This window comes from Eubalaena glacialis, chromosome 3 (assembly GCF_028564815.1).
Source record: "Eubalaena glacialis isolate mEubGla1 chromosome 3, mEubGla1.1.hap2.+ XY, whole genome shotgun sequence".
NCBI classification, from domain to species: domain Eukaryota; kingdom Metazoa; phylum Chordata; class Mammalia; order Artiodactyla; family Balaenidae; genus Eubalaena; species Eubalaena glacialis.
The window spans coordinates 86,861,677-86,879,379 of NC_083718.1; the positions used below are offsets into that span (position 1 = coordinate 86,861,677).

The 17,703-nt window shown below is 45.4% G+C and overlaps 4 non-coding genes across 4 annotated transcripts; all 4 read left to right on the top strand.

Moving 5' to 3' along the window:
• Window positions 1-2,699: 2,699 nt before the first annotated feature.
• On the top strand, window positions 2,700-2,772 carry TRNAV-CAC (transfer RNA valine (anticodon CAC)). Its single transcript has one exon. It is a non-coding gene; the product is annotated as a tRNA-Val (tRNA).
• A 2,197-nt stretch (window positions 2,773-4,969) lies between these two features.
• Window positions 4,970-5,043, top strand: TRNAN-GUU (transfer RNA asparagine (anticodon GUU)). The gene has a single exon. It is a non-coding gene; the product is annotated as a tRNA-Asn (tRNA).
• An 8,169-nt stretch (window positions 5,044-13,212) lies between these two features.
• Window positions 13,213-13,285, top strand: TRNAV-CAC (transfer RNA valine (anticodon CAC)). The gene has a single exon. It is a non-coding gene; the product is annotated as a tRNA-Val (tRNA).
• Window positions 13,286-15,485: 2,200 nt separating this feature from the next.
• On the top strand, window positions 15,486-15,559 carry TRNAN-GUU (transfer RNA asparagine (anticodon GUU)). Its single transcript has one exon. It is a non-coding gene; the product is annotated as a tRNA-Asn (tRNA).
• The last annotated feature ends 2,144 nt before the right edge of the window (window positions 15,560-17,703 follow it).

The window sequence follows — 17,703 nt, forward strand, 5'->3', positions numbered from 1 at the left end:
GTAATTTTCCATACCTTAGTTATTCAGGTTGCTTCAGCAGTTATTCAGGTTGGTGTACACTGGTAATGGTTTGGGAACTGTACACTCTTAGTACTTTATGCATATTATGCCTCATTTTTAAAAAGTTTAATGCCACTCGGTTACTGTTAAAGTGATGTTGATACTTTTTCTTCTGCTTTGTCCTGGGCTAGGAGGGAAAGTAAGTTCAAAGTAGTTACTGTGATATGTTTGCTGTCCTCAGATTTTTGGCTTCCCTTCACTATCGGATATCTGACTACTTACTCATGTGCTGCTCACAACCATTACCTTAAGCTGACATTCCACTGTTAATACTGTGTCAAAGAGAGAATCAAGTGTTCATGACCAAATCTGCTCTTTGAAGAATAAATATGAGTCAAGGAAGGGGGTGGGGTATATGAAATTGAGAAATTCTGATGAGGAAAGTAGTTCAATTAGGCTTAACTCACAGGTGCCAAAGGGGGACACTGGCAGGTAGTACACAAAGAAAAGCCGCCACATGCATTTCACCACTGAACTCTCAAGAAGTTTTGAGCATCCACACATAGCCAAAAGCGTTTACCTGATTAGTTCGGAACTTCACTAGATTAACCCGTCCAGAGTAGCTGTTTGATGGCTTTCAGCTATCTGTTCCTCTAGGAAAGGGAAAACCCCCCTTTCTCAGGCTTTGTTTGTGTGTGCGTGTGTGTGTGTGTTTCCTCTCTTCTCTTTTCTGGCTCTTTTATAAATCCTGTCTTTGTTTAATGACAACATCCTAATAACTGTTTCCCATTTTTATTAGTAACCATGTGAGCTAACTCATTCAAAATCTCTTTACTACTTGAAGTAAGTCAGAAAGAGAAAAACAAATATCGTATATTAACGCATATCTGTGGAACCTAGAAAAATGGTTCAGATGACCCGGCTTGCAGGGCAGAAAGAGAGACACAGATGTCGAGAACAAACATATGGACCCCAACGGGGGGAAAGCGGCAGAGGGGTTGGTGGTGGTGGGATGCGTTGGGAGATTGGGATTGACATATATACACTAATATATATGAAATAACGATCAAGAACCTGCTGTATAAAAAAAATTTTTTTAATTCAAAAATAATCTCTTTACTACTAATGTTGAAGTATGATTTTCATATTCACATCTGTATACACTATGTTGGTAGCTTTGAAATCTATTCTTGGGTGGAGACTGCCATGGAAAGGGAGAGTTTAGGCCTTAAATGGTTGGAAGATAGGTCCTTCTTAGTCTTTAAATAGACAGTTTCCAGTTAGTATGTGTTTAACAAACTCATCGTCATTCTCTCTGCGTCTAACATCGTTGCTTCTCCAATGGTCCTGTTTACTCTTTCTCCTCTTCTTCTTCATTTCATTAATGAGTTTGGCGAGGTTTGTAGGCCTACCTTTCAATCTTCTTTTCCTTTTGAAATCTTGGAGGTTGAACAAGGAAGGGATGCAAATCTCAGTGAAGTTTTCTCAGTTACCCGTGAGCATGGTGGCCAAGGGCAGGGGCTCTGGAGGCAAACTGCCTGGGTCTGAGTGCTGGCTCTCACTGTCACGGGGGGTGAGACCCTGGAAAGGTTAGCTCAGCTTTTCAGTGCCTCAGTGTTCTCATCTGCAACAAGGGGTGGTAAAGTCCTACACAATCTTCCAGGGTTGTTATGTGGACTTAGTAAGTTATTCCACAGTAAAGCACTGAGGAACAGTGCTGGTCACTGAGTAAAGCTCGAGAAAGCTGGTATTATCGTTATCATGAAGTCTTTTATTTCCCCTTCTAACTGTACCACTGCTGACTTTCAACATGCCCCAGAACAAATTGCGATTGTTTAAATGTTTAGCTGACCTCTTCTCCCTCATATTAGTGACCTGCATCTGGAAAATTGGTTGGTTTGGACGGTGATCTAACCGGTGATCGAAAGGCAGTGGGGGACTGGATCCAGCTTCATCAGATTCTTGGACCTTGGGCAGGCATGACGATCGTTTAGCTCATGGTAGACGATCTCTTGCACATGTTTCTACAGCAAGAGCTTTTCATAGATAGTCAGACTTACGTTAAGTATTATAAGAAAAGTGCAAGTATGTACCAGTGACCTGTCTTTTTGGTTGTTGTTGTTTGAAGAAATCAAAGGAAGAAAAGAGCATTTACCTGGAAGTTGTAGATTTCCTCCTTCAGGTACGACGGAGTGTTTGTAGCAAGCTAGCATTCACCCTGAAAACGACTCAATCAAGTCTGGATGAAAGGAATTCTGTTTGCAGGCTTTGGAGAAATGCAGCTAGGACCCACAGGATCCGCTCCAGAGAGAGAGAAGCTCACTGGAGTGAACCTACTTCTCTACCTTTTCCCCTTAGGCCCAAAGGGCACTTGCCCGAAGCCCCGGCTCCCGCGGCTTCTGGGAGCTGAGGAGTCAGCAGCGGGGGCGACCCCTGCACTCGGGGGCACAGCCGTGGATCCGCGGACTCTGCGGTCGGTGCGGGAGCCCGAAGGCCGGCTGTGGGAGGCTCGGGGGTCCTCCCTTCGGGGCCGGCGAGGAACCCTGAAAGCAGGGCCTCTCGGAAGCCGCAGTCTCCTTGCCTGAGAGATCTCGGGGCTTCAAGGTTCATTCTTCAGTTGAAAAAGTTGGCGACTAGGATAGTGGTGGCAGGACCTACGGATTTCAGGGACGTGCCACTAAGGCGGTAGCACCCGCCGTGTTTCCGTAGTGTAGCGGTTATCACGTTCGCCTCACACGCGAAAGGTCCCCGGTTCGAAACCGGGCGGAAACAAACGTCCTTCCTTTCTGAAGTTTTTACCTTCCCATTCAAAAAACCCAAACGGGCGAAAGGCAGGGGGTGAGGCAGCGGGCGCAGCCTCAGTTTCCATCCCCAAGGTACAGGGCAGGAGTTCGCTTACTGCCTGAGAGCCTGCTCAGCACCAGGAACCCGCCCTCCTTTCTCTGCTCTGAGGCACTGTGGAGGGCAGGCCACAGCCAGCTAATCCAAGTGGGCAAAGGACCAGGCTGACTTCGGGTCATTTTTACATCCGGAAATCCCCGCACCTACTAAGCAGGCGCCTAAACCTCTTCCACGTGTTCACACGAGTTATGTCTCTGAAAACCAAGGAGTTCATCCCTGTGAAGCACACTTGGCTTTCCCCCACCTCGGCACACGTACGCAACAGTTTGATTTGCGTGACGCAACAAAAGAGACCGAACCCAACTGTGCACCGGGGACCCGAGCCAAAGACACGGAAATGAACAACGTCAGGCTCCACGAATTGAGCCGGTCGCGGAGGGGAAGGAGCCCGTACCGGTGCCGTCTCCAGGAGAGCCCCCAGAGCCAGGGCAGAGATCAGGAAGTGGACGGATCCGCCCATCACCTGCTGACATCCCAGTCGGCACCTGACTCAAGGGAAAAGCGAGGTTCAGAAAGAGAGCAGGACCTTGGCTCGGCAGCACACAGCGCTGAAGCTAGAGCAGGACGGACCTTGGGTCCTGTCTCAGGGCCCAAGGCGTCGCCCAAGACTGGAGAGGTGAAGGGTGATGAGCAGCCGGGCAAGGGCTGGGAGCCTTGCACAGCTGCATTCAGCCCTGGGCTTCTGGGAAATCTCCGTTCCTGCGCTCCGGGTCTCTGAAGTTTAATCTTGACTTTTACCATTTGCATCTGGAGACGCTACGTCGGGGCTCCTCAATGGTTCCCTGGTGGTCTAGTGGCTAGGATTCGGCGCTTTCACCGCTGCGGCCCGGGTTCGATTCCCGGTCAGGGAAGCCTTTGTAAACTTTTTTTTTTCTTTTTTTCCCCTTCAGCGTCTCCACTGGCAGGAGTCTTCCTCTTCCTGCCCCGACCAGAGCTGTGTTTTGCTTCAAGGTTCAGATGCAGAAGAGCTTCTGCACTGAGTCCCCAAATGCCGCTGAGTCCCGGCCTCAGGGTCCTTGACGTCGCGCAGGCTGGAGGACGTGAGATGTAAGGAACAGCCTGGGCTGGCCGGCTCTCGCCTCGGCTCTTTTCTCCCTGCATGGTACAAACCCGAAGTCTTATTTACCGCGTTCTCATCCCAAGAGAATCGGGGACTCGAGTTCCAAACATTCATTAAGAACCCAAACCAAAGCCCTTTGAAACATACAAGAAAGTTGCAAGAGTAATAACATCGTATATTCTGTACGTAAGTGCACAGTAAACATTTTCCCACGTTGGGTTTCTCACTCTCTCTCCGTATATAAGAATGGCGACACCACTTGAGAGCTCCTTGCAGACATCTCCACTCAAGATTGCTCCTTTCGTTTGGCGTGTCTCTGAAAGGCAGCTTCTGCGGGACTTGTCCTCCAAGACCAGGGGAAGCCTCTGTCCTCGCGAGGAGGCCCCCTTGCCCTTTCAGGAACCTGAAATCCGTTCTCTTCAGGCTGTAGAGAAGCTTCAGGAGGAGTTTTATTCAGCTCCCCCCCGCCCCCGAAGTGCAGGCCAGGCACGTTCTGTGCTAGTAGGAATCCCCCCGGACCGGCTGCCCTCCGGTCTCCTTCCCGGTTGCCTTGGCGGGCAGTGGGGTCTCGGGTCAGCCTGAGCGCTGGAACCGCCTACCTCGGGAAAGGCCCTTCTGGGAAGTGCAGCTGCCCCTTGGCTGTGGCCTGGATCTCTGTGCCCTGCACGGAGCGTAAAGGGTTCTGACAGGACACAAAGGGGACGAATCCTTCCCTGTAGTGAGTGGGAGGATGAGAGGACCAGATGGGAAATGCGTCCAAGGGAGGGGGGAGTATTCTCAAGTGCTTGTCAGAATTGTCTGCATGGGTGGCTGCCCTATGATAATAGTGCTTAGTGTTGTCTTTTCCTGACCTCGCCCCAGTCTCAGGTCCAGTGCGATCGGCTGCTCTAAACTTTCCGTTTTTCCGAAGCTTTGAAACTGGTACCGTTTTCCTGCGAGAAAGGCGGCACAGCCTAGGAATTGGTAAGTGTCTACTGCATAGAGAGGCCAGAAGAGCAGCGTGCTGCTGTCTCTGTGGCGCAATGGGTTAGCGCGTTCGGCTGTTAATCGAAAGGTTGGTGGTTCGAGCCCACCCAGGGACGGTGGGAGAGGTTTTAGAACCCATTCAGCGTTTTCCGTGCTGATTACCATTCCAAGTGTTCCATGCTGATTACCATTCCAGGTGTTCCATGCTGATTATCACCTGTACATCTGCTCCCGCAAAGTTTACCGAACTGCATTCGGGGTCCTATCCCGGATAGTCTTTTTTGTCTGAGGCTTGTCCTGAGGATTCTGGTATTTCCTGGTATGTGACACCGCAGCAGTGAGAAGCTGTCCACCTCTTGTCTTTCCACTATTTGCTAAAAACCACGTGGGCCCAGTCAACCCTTGTCAATAACTGCAAAGCTGTAATATCTACAATAAGGATGATCTTAATATGCAATGGTTCCCTCCTAAGGAACTCAGCATTAATAAGGGGGATTAACAGGCTCCCTGACTTCAGACTATATTACAAAGCTACAGTAATCAAGACAGTTTGGTACTGGCACCAAAACAGAAATATAGATCAATGGAACAGGATAGAAAGCCCAGAGATAAGCCCACGCACATATGGTCACCTTATCTTTGATAAAGGAGGCAAGCATATACAGTGGAGAAAAGACAGCCTCTTCAATAAGTGGTGCTGGGAAAATTGGACAGGTACATGTAAAAGTATGAAATTAGAACACTCCCTGACACCATACACAAAAATAAACTCAAAATGGATTAAAGACCTAAGTGTAAGGCCAGACACTATCAGACTCTTAGAGGAAAACATAGGCAGAACACTCTATTACATAAACCACAGCAAGATCCTTTTTGACCCAGCTCCTAGAGAAATGGAAATAAAAACACAAATAAACAAATGGGACCTAATGAAACTTAAAAGCTTTTGCACAGCAAAGGAAACCATAAACAAGACCAAAAGACAACCCTCAGAATGGGAGAAAATATTTGCAAATGAAGCAACTGACAAAGGATTAATCGCCAAGATTTACAAGCAGCTCATGCAGCTCAATAACAAAAAAACAAACAACCCAATCCAAAAATGGGCAGAAGACCTAGATAGACATTTCTCCAAAGAAGATATACAGTATGCCAACAGACACGTGAAAGAATGCTCAACATCATTAATCATTAGCGAAATGCAAATCAAAACTACAATGAGGTATCATCTCACACCGGTCAGAATGGCCATCATCAAAAAATCTAGAAACAATAAATGCTGGAGAGGGTGTGGAGAAAAGGGAACACTCTTGCACTGTTGGTGGGAATGTAAATTGATACAGCCACTATGGAGAACAGTATGGAGGTTCCTTAAAAAACTAAAAATAGAACTACCATACGACCCAGCAATCCCACTACTGGGCATATACCCTGAGAAAACCATAATTCAGAAAGAGTCATGTACCAAAATATTCATTGCAGCTCTGTTTACAATAGCCAGGACATGGAAGCAACCTAGGTGTCCATCATCGGATGAATGGATAAAGAAGATGTGGCACATATATACAATGGAATATTACTCAGCCATAAAAAGAAATGAAATGGAGGTATTTGTAATGAGGTGGATGGAGTTAGAGTCTGTCATACAGAGTGAAGTAAGTCAGAAAGAGAAAAAGAAATACAGTATGCTAACACATATATATGGAATCTAAGGGGGAAAAAAAAGGTCATGAAGAACCTAGTGGCAAGACGGGAATAAAGACACAGACCTACTAGAGAATGGACTTGAGGATATGGGGAGGGGGAGGGGTGAGATGTGACAGGGTGAGAGAGTGTCATGGACATATATACACTACCAAATGTAAAATAGATAGCTAGTGGGAAGCAGCCGCATAGCACAGGGAGATCAGCTCGGTGCTTTGTGACCACCTAGAGGGGTGGGATAGGGAAGGTGGGAGGGAGGGAGATGCAAGAGGGAAGAGATATGGGAACATATGTATATGTATAACTGATTCACTTTGTTATAAAGCAGAAACTAACACACCATTGTAAAGCAATTATACTTCAATAAAGATGTTTAAAAAAAAATAAGGGGGATTAATACAGGAAGAATGTTGAATTTTTAGCACGGAATAGGCAGCTTTCTTTCATTGGTATACTCAAGTTCCTAAATAACTGAAAAAATTCAAACAAGTGTCCTTCAGGGATTGCTGAAATAAGACGACAGAAAGCAGAGGAGAGACATATCATTACAAACAAGCAACAAAGTCAGCAGCCTGAGCACTTGTGACAACCCTACAAATCAAGATTTAAACCTTCCAGAACTGTAAGCCAGTTCGGTCGCTAATAAAAATGGATGAGGAGCAATGACTTCATGCACAGATACATACCCTGGAGACTCAAAAGCATAGGACAATGACTTCATGCACAGACACATACCCTGGAGACTCAAAAGCATATCACAGAATTACTCCGATTTTCATTAATGAGCTTCCTTCAAGGACCTAATGTGGCTTACTTATTTCATTGTGTTTCCCTCACTGTCAGTTGCTGTTAAAACATATCATTGCCTCTGCTTTCACCTTAAATAATGCCCACTAGTTTGATGAATTTTTTTCCCTTTAAATATATTTTCTCAGAAGCAAAACAATATACTTTCTCTTCCTTGGGAGAGAATAGACAAATTAGGCCTCTAAACATTTAAATTAATTAAAAATTAATTCCCCAATTAATTTCAGGAAAGTAATAATCACCTGTATAAATTTAAAATAAGAAAATTAAGAATTTCTGGGAAGAATGCTTTACCACTTATGCTTTCAATGTGGTATTTCTATAAGGAAAAATTTTGTTGTTGAATTGGTGACAAGGAACAATAACAGATTTAGCTGTAGATTAAATTAATGGTCTTGATTACTCGGAACAACAGTGAGAAACGAAATGAAATTGATTACAAAGATGACCCTTAATACTTTGAAGCAATTTAAATAATTTATACATTTTATATATAATGACATTTAAAATGTTTATGTCCTGTCGTGTGCTTTTATCGAGGTTACTCAGAAAAATTAGATTGGTTTAATAATTTTGGTCTAAAAACGACTATATATGTATTTTCAGATTATGTTATGATGTAGAAAAGAGTGGTGGTATAATATACTGTTATATAAGTCTTGGCTTTATTTTGGCTTGAAAATCTGAGTTACGTTGGACTTCCTAAATTTCCTGTACTGGTTGTACTGGTTAAATAAGCAAACGTATCCAATAAGTTTTCAACGACTAAAAATTTAAATTTATGTGTTGAAGTATATTAAATACACTAGTCAAGTACATTAAATATACTAATTTCTTTAAAGAGGAATGAATACTTGTAATTCTAGGAACCAGACGACTCAATTATTCCACTTACAATTTTTGGTAAATATTTTTAGGCGTCATCTAATATATGATTCCATATATACCAATATATGATTCCAACATTCTCATGGTCCAACATGTGTCAGCTTAAATTACAAGTTCAAGATCTAGAGTTAACTTTAATCCTTTGACTATCATTAAATTGATTTAATTAACGAATCATCTTTGGTGGCCTGCAAATTCTCTCTGTCTTCGTCCTTCCCGTTTGCCCTAATTTCATGATAGGTCGGTTGACAACAGCGCTTTCGTTGGGGAATGCTGTTGTTTTCTGGGTTCACATATATTTCTATATGTTGTAGGTTTGTGGCTGGTGCTGTGGCTATTCTTATGTGTTCCCTTGACAAAAGTTCAGTAGAGTGGCTTGTGTTTTCACTGCTCTGACACGTCAGAATCATAACCTTCATGCTGCGCACTGCACAGCTTCTGAAACCTTCTCAAAGCGCCTCCTTGCTTCTTGTTACACATTCACTTTTTGCATGGCACTTGCTTTTCATCACAGCAAGCACCAAAATCCAGCTTGGCAAAGACATGATATCATTGAAAAGAATGTAGAATAATCTAATGTTGGCAGATTTTACTATGTAAATTACACCTCAATAAAGCTTACTTTTTTAAAAAAAAGGACAAACAAAACCAAATGTTGACAGGATGGAGAGCACTGGAAATTCTTATTCATTTCTGGAAAAGATATACAAAAGTTCCACAGGTTGGAAAAAAATTTGGCAGCATCCACTGAGGGTCATGCATACACAGTTATATGCTGTGGCCCAGAAATCGTACTTTTAGCTGTGCTATACCTTTGACCTGTGCTCTCCAATATGATAGGTACAAGCCACATGTAGCTACTGAACACTTGAAAGTTGCTAGGGCCACAGGTTGTAATGATAATATTTTGACGTAATAAGTCTCCTAAAACATTCACATAGATGAAAATAGAAAATTCAAAATTCCTTGTGACAGGTTTGAAAACTAATAAAGGGAAACGTCACTCAAATGAAGTCGGGAGACCAGAAGTGGGAGCTCTCATGGGGTACCACTCAAGTTCAAAGACAGGAAGTATCGTCAATTACAAACCCAAACAGAAGAAGCATCAACAGCAAGAATCATCGATTACAGGCCCCAACAGAAAAACATATTCGTTGCATCTCCTGCAAGAATTCAGCAACTTGGCAATGAGAAACCGTCATCACCCTGAACTTTCACTTTTCTCCAATGGACTTGGGTTCAAAACAACCTCCCTCAGCTTCCTCCTCTTTCTCTGTAAAGTAAGTTTCCTTCCTCTCCTTTGTTTGTGGGACTTGCCTATGGCTTTTGCTATAGCTTGCTTGTCCTGAATTGCAATTCTCCCGCTATTCCTGAATAAACCCTTTCTGCTGGAAAAAAACAAAAAACAAAAAACCCCCCAACTTTTATATATTTTTATTTTTATAAATTTTTAAAATTTATTTTGTTTATTTGTTTTTGGCTGCGTTGGGTCTTCGTTGCTGGGCGAGGGTTTTCTCTAGTTGCTGTAACTGGGGGCTACGCTTCATTGTGGTGGCTTCTCGTGTTGCGGAACATGGGCTCTAGGCGGGCAGGCGTCAGTAGTTGTGGCATGAGGGCTCAGTAGTTGTGGCTCACGGGCTCTAGAGAGTAGGCTCAGTAGTTGGGGCGCACGGGCTTAGTTGCTCCACAGCATGTGGGATCTTCCCGGAACAGGGCTCGACTCCGTGTCCCCTGCCTTGGCAGGCAGATTACTAACCAATGCGCAACCAGGGAAGCCCCCAAAAGTATTATTTTGAAAGTCAACACTGGCATTATTCTCTTGGAATGGGGTGCCCTAGGAAAATGTGTATGTCCACCAAAAGTCATAAAAAAATGTTCGTACCATTTCAGAATATCCTCAACTGGAAACAACTGAAATGTCCAACAGTAGAAAACTATGTCGAGTTATATTCTCACAAGGAATACACACAGAGACAAAGAACTACGTGAAAAATAGGGTTAAATTTCATAGACATAATGGTGAGTGAAAGAAGTCAGACCCATGCCCCTCCATCCCCCCAAACCCAGTGCATGCCCCGTGATTCAATTTATGTGAAAGTAACAGGCAGAGAGGTTGGGAGGGGTATGTGTGTGATTACTCTGAGCTCTTGCATGGGAAGAGTCATGAGGAAGCCTTCTGTGGTCTGGTAATTTTCCATACCTTAGTTATTCAGGTTGCTTCAGCAGTTATTCAGGTTGGTGTACACTGGTAATGGTTTGGGAACGGTACACGCTTTGTACTTTATGCATATTATGCCTCATTTTTAAAAAGTTTAATGCCACTCGGTTACTGTTAAAGTGATGTTGATACTTTTTCTTCTGCTTTGTCCTGGGCTAGGAGGGAAAGTAAGTTCAAAGTAGTTACTGTGATATGTTTGCTGTCCTCAGATTTTTGGCTTCCCTTCACTATCGGATATCTGACTACTTACTCATGTGCTGCTCACAACCATTACCTTAAGCTGACATTCCACTGTTAATACTGTGTCAAAGAGAGAATCAAGTGTTCATGACCAAATCTGCTCTTTGAAGAATAAATATGAGTCAAGGAAGGGGGTGGGGTATATGAAATTGAGAAATTCTGATGAGGAAAGTAGTTCAATTAGGCTTAACTCACAGGTGCCAAAGGGGGACACTGGCAGGTAGTACACAAAGAAAAGCCGCCACATGCATTTCACCACTGAACTCTCAAGAAGTTTTGAGCATCCACACATAGTCAAAAGCGTTTACCTGATTAGTTCGGAACTTCACTAGATTAACCCGTCCAGAGTAGCTGTTTGATGGCTTTCAGCTATCTGTTCCTCTAGGAAAGGGAAAACCCCCCTTTCTCAGGCTTTGTTTGTGTGTGCGTGTGTGTGTGTGTTTCCTCTCTTCTCTTTTCTGGCTCTTTTATAAATCCTGTCTTTGTTTAATGACAACATCCTAATAACTGTTTCCCATTTTTATTAGTAACCATGTGAGCTAACTCATTCAAAATCTCTTTACTACTTGAAGTAAGTCAGAAAGAGAAAAACAAATATCGTATATTAACGCATATCTGTGGAACCTAGAAAAATGGTTCAGATGACCCGGCTTGCAGGGCAGAAAGAGAGACACAGATGTCGAGAACAAACATATGGACCCCAACGGGGGGAAAGCGGCAGAGGGGTTGGTGGTGGTGGGATGCGTTGGGAGATTGGGATTGACATATATACACTAATATATATAAAATAAGTATTAAGAACCTGCTGTATAAAAAAATTTTTTAAAAGTCAAAAAATAATCTCTTTACTACTAATGTTGAAGTATGATTTTCATATTCACATCTGTATACACTATGTTGGTAGCTTTGAAATCTATTCTTGGGTGGAGACTGCCATGGAAAGGGAAAGTTTAGGCCTTAAATGGTTGGAAGATAGGTCCTTCTTAGTCTTTAAATAGACAGTTTCCAGTTAGTATGTGTTTAACAAACTCATCGTCATTCTCTCTGCGTCTAACGTCGTTGCTTCTCCAATGGTCCTGTTTACTCTTTCTCCTCTTCTTCTTCATTTCATTAATGAGTTTGGCGAGGTTTGTAGGCCTACCTTTCAATCTTCTTTTCCTTTTGAAATCTTGGAGGTTGAACAAGGAAGGGATGCAAATCTCAGTGAAGTTTTCTCAGTTACCCGTGAGCATGGTGGCCAAGGGCAGGGGCTCTGGAGGCAAACTGCCTGGGTCTGAGTGCTGGCTCTCACTGTCACCGGGGGTGAGACCCTGGAAAGGTTAGCTCAGCTTTTCAGTGCCTCAGTGTTCTCATCTGCAACAAGGGGTGGTAAAGTCCTACACTATCTTCCAGGGTTGTTATGTGGACTTAGTAAGTTATTCCACAGTAAAACACTGAGGAACAGTGCTGGTCACTGAGTAAAGCTCGAGAAAGCTGGTATTATCGTTATCATGAAGTCTTTTATTTCCCCTTCTAACTGTACCACTGCTGACTTTCAACATGCCCCAGAACAAATTGCGATTGTTTAAATGTTTAGCTGACCTCTTCTCCCTCATATTAGTGACCTGCATCTGGAAAATTGGTTGGTTTGGACGGTGATCTAACCGGTGATCGAAAGGCAGTGGGGGACTGGATCCAACTTCATCAGATTCTTGGACCTTGGGCAGGCATGACGATCGTTTAGCTCATGGTAGACGATCTCTTGCACATGTTTCTACAGCAAGAGCTTTTCATAGATAGTCAGACTTACGTTAAGTATTATAAGAAAAGTGCAAGTATGTACCAGTGACCTGTCTTTTTGGTTGTTGTTGTTTGAAGAAATCAAAGGAAGAAAAGAGAATTTACCTGGAAGTTGTAGATTTCCTCCTTCAGGTACGACGGAGTGTTTGTAGCAAGCTAGCATTCACCCTGAAAACGACTCAATCAAGTCTGGATGAAAGGAATTCTGTTTGCAGGCTTTGGAGAAATGCAGCTAGGACCCACAGGATCCGCTCCAGAGAGAGAGAAGCTCACTGGAGTGAACCTACTTCTCTACCTTTTCCCCTTAGGCCCAAAGGGCACTTGCCCGAAGCCCCGGCTCCCGCGGCTTCTGGGAGCTGAGGAGTCAGCAGCGGGGGCGACCCCTGCACTCGGGGGCACAGCCGTGGATCCGCGGACTCTGCGGTCGGTGCGGGAGCCCGAAGGCCGGCTGTGGGAGGCTCGGGGGTCCTCCCTTCGGGGCCGGCGAGGAACCCTGAAAGCAGGGCCTCTCGGAAGCCGCAGTCTCCTTGCCTGAGAGATCTCGGGGCTTCAAGGTTCATTCTTCAGTTGAAAAAGTTGGCGACTCGGATAGTGGTGGCAGGACCTACGGATTTCAGGGACGTGCCACTAAGGCGGTAGCACCCGCCGTGTTTCCGTAGTGTAGCGGTTATCACGTTCGCCTCACACGCGAAAGGTCCCCGGTTCGAAACCGGGCGGAAACAAACGTCCTTCCTTTCTGAAGTTTTTACCTTCCCATTCAAAAAACCCAAACGGGCGAAAGGCAGGGGGTGAGGCAGCGGGCGCAGCCTCAGTTTCCATCCCCAAGGTACAGGGCAGGAGTTCGCTTACTGCCTGAGAGCCTGCTCAGCACCAGGAACCCGCCCTCCTTTCTCTGCTCTGAGGCACTGCGGAGGGCAGGCCACAGCCAGCTAATCCAAGTGGGCAAAGGACCAGGCTGACTTCGGGTCATTTTTACATCCGGAAATCCCCTCACCTACTAAGCAGGCGCCTAAACCTCTTCCACATGTTCACACGAGTTATGTCTCTGAAAACCAAGGAGTTCATCCCTGTGAAGCACACTTGGCTTTCCCCCACCTCGGCACACGTACGCAACAGTTTGATTTGCGTGACGCAACAAAAGAGCCCGAACCCAACTGTGCACCGGGGACCCGAGCCAAAGACACAGAAATGAACAACGTCAGGCTCCACGAATTGAGCCGGTCGCGGAGGGGAAGGAGCCCGTACCGGTGCCGTCTCCAGGAGAGCCCCCAGAGCCAGGGCAGAGATCAGGAAGTGGACGGATCCGCCCATCACCTGCTGACATCCCAGTCGGCACCTGACTCAAGGGAAAAGCGAGGTTCAGAAAGAGAGCAGGACCTTGGCTCGGCAGCACACAGCGCTGAAGCTAGAGCAGGACGGACCTTGGGTCCTGTCTCAGGGCCCAAGGCGTCGCCCAAGACCGGAGAGGCGAAGGGTGATGAGCAGCCGGGCAAGGGCTGGGAGCCTTGCACAGCTGCATTCAGCCCTGGGCTTCTGGGAAATCTCCGTTCCTGCGCTCCGGGTCTCTGAAGTTTAATCTTGACTTTTACCATTTGCATCTGGAGACGCTACGTCGGGGCTCCTCAATGGTTCCCTGGTGGTCTAGTGGCTAGGATTCGGCGCTTTCACCGCTGCGGCCCGGGTTCGATTCCCGGTCAGGGAAGCCTTTGTAAACATTTTTTTTTTTTCTTTTTTTCCCCTTCAGCGTCTCCACTGGCAGGAGTCTTCCTCTTCCTGCCCCGACCAGAGCTGTGTTTTGCTTCAAGGTTCAGATGCAGAAGAGCTTCTGCACTGAGTCCCCAAATGCCGCTGAGTCCCGGCCTCAGGGTCCTTGACGTCGCGCAGGCTGGAGGACGTGAGATGTAAGGAACAGCCTGGGCTGGCCGGCTCTCGCCTCGGCTCTTTTCTCCCTGCATGGTACAAACCCGAAGTCTTATTTACCGCGTTCTCATCCCAAGAGAATCGGGGACTCGAGTTCCAAACATTCATTAAGAACCCAAACCAAAGCCCTTTGAAACATACAAGAAAGTTGCAAGAGTAATAACATCGTATATTCTGTACGTAAGTGCACAGTAAACATTTTCCCACGTTGGGTTTCTCACTCTCTCTCCGTATATAAGAATGGCGACACCACTTGAGAGCTCCTTGCAGACATCTCCACTCAAGATTGCTCCTTTCGTTTGGCGTGTCTCTGAAAGGCAGCTTCTGCGGGACTTGTCCTCCAAGACCAGGGGAAGCCTCTGTCCTCGCGAGGAGGCCCCCTTGCCCTTTCAGGAACCTGAAATCCGTTCTCTTCAGGCTGTAGAGAAGCTTCAGGAGGAGTTTTATTCAGCTCCCCCCCGCCCCCGAAGTGCAGGCCAGGCACGTTCTGTGCTAGTAGGAATCCCCCCGGACCGGCTGCCCTCCGGTCTCCTTCCCGGTTGCCTTGGCGGGCAGTGGGGTCTCCGGTCAGCCTGAGCGCTGGAACCGCCTACCTCGGGAAAGGCCCTTCTGGGAAGTGCAGCTGCCCCTTGGCTGTGGCCTGGATCTCTGTGCCCTGCACGGAGCGTAAAGGGTTCTGACAGGACACAAAGGTGACGAATCCTTCCCTGTAGTGAGTGGGAGGATGAGAGGACCAGATGGGAAATGCGTCCAAGGGAGGGGGGAGTATTCTCAAGTGCTTGTCAGAATTGTCTGCATGGGTGGCTGCCCTATGATAATAGTGCTTAGTGTTGTCTTTTCCTGACCTCGCCCCAGTCTCAGGTCCAGTGCGATCGGCTGCTCTAAACTTTCCGTTTTTCCGAAGCTTTGGAACTGGTACCGTTTTCCTGCGAGAAAGGCGGCACAGCCTAGGAATTGGTAAGTGTCTACTGCATAGAGAGGCCAGAAGAGCAGCGTGCTGCTGTCTCTGTGGCGCAATGGGTTAGCGCGTTCGGCTGTTAATCGAAAGGTTGGTGGTTCGAGCCCACCCAGGGACGGTGGGAGAGGTTTTAGAACCCATTCAGCGTTTTCCGTGCTGATTACCATTCCAAGTGTTCCATGCTGATTACCATTCCAGGTGTTCCATGCTGATTATCACCTGTACATCTGCTCCCGCAAAGTTTACCGAACTGCATTCGGGGTCCTATCCCGGATAGTCTTTTTTGTCTGAGGCTTGTCCTGAGGATTCTGGTATTTCCCGGTATGTGACACCGCAGCAGTGAGAAGCTGTCCACCTCTTGTCTTTCCACTATTTGCTAAAAACCACGTGGGCCCAGTCAACCCTTGTCAATAACTGCAAAGCTGTAATATCTACAATAAGGATGATCTTAATATGCAATGGTTCCCTCCTAAGGAACTCAGCATTAATAAGGGGGATTAACAGGCTCCCTGACTTCAGACTATATTACAAAGCTACAGTAATCAAGACAGTTTGGTACTGGCACCAAAACAGAAATATAGATCAATGGAACAGGATAGAAAGCCCAGAGATAAGCCCACGCACATATGGTCACCTTATCTTTGATAAAGGAGGCAAGCATATACAGTGGAGAAAAGACAGCCTCTTCAATAAGTGGTGCTGGGAAAATTGGACAGGTACATGTAAAAGTATGAAATTAGAACACTCCCTGACACCATACACAAAAATAAACTCAAAATGGATTAAAGACCTAAGTGTAAGGCCAGACACTATCAGACTCTTAGAGGAAAACATAGGCAGAACACTCTATTACATAAACCACAGCAAGATCCTTTTTGACCCAGCTCCTAGAGAAATGGAAATAAAAACACAAATAAACAAATGGGACCTAATGAAACTTAAAAGCTTCTGCACAGCAAAGGAAACCATAAACAAGACCAAAAGACAACCCTCAGAATGGGAGAAAATATTTGCAAATGAAGCAACTGACAAAGGATTAATCTCCAAGATTTACAAGCAGCTCATGCAGCTCAATAACAAAAAAACAAACAACCCAATCCAAAAATGGGCAGAAGACCTAGATAGACATTTCTCCAAAGAAGATATACAGATTGCCAACAGACTCGTGAAAGAATGCTCAACATCATTAATCATTAGAGAAATGCAAATCAAAACTACAATGAGGTATCATCTCACACCGGTCAGAATGGCCATCATCAAAAAATCTAGAAACAATAAATGCTGGAGAGGGTGTGGAGAAAAGGGAACACTCTTGCACTGTTGGTGGGACTGTAAATTGATACAGCCACTATGGAGAACAGTATGGAGGTTCCTTAAAAAACTAAAAATAGAACTACCATACGACCCAGCAATCCCACTACTGGGCATATACCCTGAGAAAACCATAATTCAGAAAGAGTCATGTACCAAAATATTCATTGCAGCTCTGTTTACAATAGCCAGGACATGGAAGCAACCTAGGTGTCCATCATCGGATGAATGGATAAAGAAGATGTGGCACATATATACAATGGAATATTACTCAGCCATAAAAAGAAATGAAATGGAGGTATTTGTAATGAGGTGGATGGAGTTAGAGTCTGTCATACAGAGTGAAGTAAGTCAGAAAGAGAAAAAGAAATACAGTATGCTAACACATATATATGGAATCTAAGGGGGAAAAAAAAGGTCATGAAGAACCTAGTGGCAAGACGGGAATAAAGACACAGACCTACTAGAGAATGGACTTGAGGATATGGGGAGGGGGAGGGGTGAGATGTGACAGGGTGAGAGAGTGTCATGGACATATATACACTACCAAATGTAAAATAGATAGCTAGTGGGAAGCAGCCGCATAGCACAGGGAGATCAGCTCGGTGCTTTGTGACCACCTAGAGGGGTGGGATAGGGAGGGTGGGAGGGAGGGAGATGCAAGAGGGAAGAGATATGGGAACATATGTATATGTATAACTGATTCACTTTGTTATAAAGCAGAAACTAACACACCATTGTAAAGCAATTATACTTCAATAAAGATGTTTAAAAAAAAAATAAGGGGGATTAATACAGGAAGAATGTTGAATTTTTAGCACGGAATAGGCAGCTTTCTTTCATTGGTATACTCAAGTTCCTAAATAACTGAAAAAATTCAAACAAGCGTCCTTCAGGGATTGCTGAAATCAGACGACAGAAAGCAGAGGAGAGACATATCATTACAAACAA